The following is a 1690-nucleotide window of genomic DNA, read 5'->3' on the forward strand; positions in this document are numbered from 1 at the left end:
CTAGCCCGGTGGCCAGCCTCACCCACCAGTGGGTAGGCACCAACCCCAGGACCCCTTGGCCTTGGCCCTGCCCACCAGTGGGCTGATACCAATTCCAGGACCCAAAGCCCTGAACCCAGAGACCTCAGGGCCTGGCTCCACCCACCACAGTGCAGGAACTCAGCCTCTCAGCCTGCCATGTCAGGACCCAGCCCATGCACCAGTAGGCAGGCACCAGCCCCAGGACTCTGGACTCGAGCCCTGCCCATCAGCAGGCCAACACAAGCACTGGGACATCATGGGCTCATTTGTCAGCCACTCCAGGATCCAGCCCCACCCATGAGCAGCCCAACACCAGCTCTGTGACCCACCCCAAGGGCCCTGCAGTCAGAGACCCAGGAACCTGGTTCCACCAACCAGTGACCCAGCACTAGACCTGGGACCCCCTGAGGCCCAGCCCCACCCACCAGCAGGCTGACACTAGATCCAGGACCCGCCCCCAGCCCTGCAACCACCCACTCCAGAAACTGGCCTCACCCACCAGTGGCCAGCAGCCTCTGCACAATGCAAGCCTGGCAACCAACCAGAGTGGGGGCCAGCCACACCTACCAGAATGCCCACAGTAGTCTGCCCAACAGAAGGACCCATGCAGCACAAATAGGGGGCACCCCACAGCATAACTCTGGTGACCAGAGGGCAATTGCTGCTGGGATGCATAGGATGTCTCTACAAAAAGTCACTTCTCCAAGGTTGGGAAATATAACCAACCTACCACATACACAGAAATAAAAACAGCAAACTAGGCAAAATGAGATGACAGAGGAATATGTTCCAAACAAAGGAACAAGATAAAACCCCAGAAGGAGAACTAAGTGAAGTGAAGAGAGACAATCTACCCAATAAAGAGTTCAAGGTAATGATCATAAATATGTTCAAAGAACTCAGGAAAGGATTGGATGAACAGAATGAGAAGTTAAAAGTTTTAAACAAAGAGTTAGCAAATATAAAGAACAACCAAATATACATGAAGAATACAATAACTGAAATGAAAAATACACTAGAAGTAATCAACAGTAAATAGGTGATACAGAAAAATGGATCAGTGAGCTGGAAGACAGAGTAGTAGAAATCACTGAGGCTGAACAGAAAAAAATAAAAATAAGTCAGGACAGTTTAAGAGACCTCTAAGACAACATCAAGGATAGTAACATTCACATTTTAGGGGTCCCAGAAGGAGAAGAGAGGGAGAAAAGGGCAGATAACATATCTGAAGACCTAATAGCTGAAAATTTCCCTTCCTGGGAAAGGAAACAGACATCTAGGTCCAGGAAGCACAAAGACTCCCAAACAGGATCAGCTCAAAGAGGATCACACCAAGAAACATTGTAATTAAAATGGCAAAAATTAAAGATAAAGAGAGAATATTAAAAGCAGCAAGGGAGGGACTTACCTTGTGGTCCAGTCGTTAAGACTTCACCTTCCAATGCAGGGGGTGTGGGTTCAATCCCCGGTTGGGGAGCTAGATCCCAAGTGCCTTGGAGCCAAAAAACCAAAACATAGAAGCAAGGTTGTAACAAATTCAATAAAGACTTTAAAAATGGTCCACATCAACAATAATCTTAAAAAAAAAAAAAAGCAGCAAGGGACAAGCACCAAGTTACATCTGGGGGAACTCCCATAAGGGCATCAGCTGATGTCACTGTTTGCAGAT

This window comes from Balaenoptera borealis (assembly GCF_965194805.1).
Source record: "Balaenoptera borealis genome assembly, chromosome: 15".
Taxonomy (NCBI): Eukaryota; Metazoa; Chordata; class Mammalia; order Artiodactyla; family Balaenopteridae; genus Balaenoptera; species Balaenoptera borealis.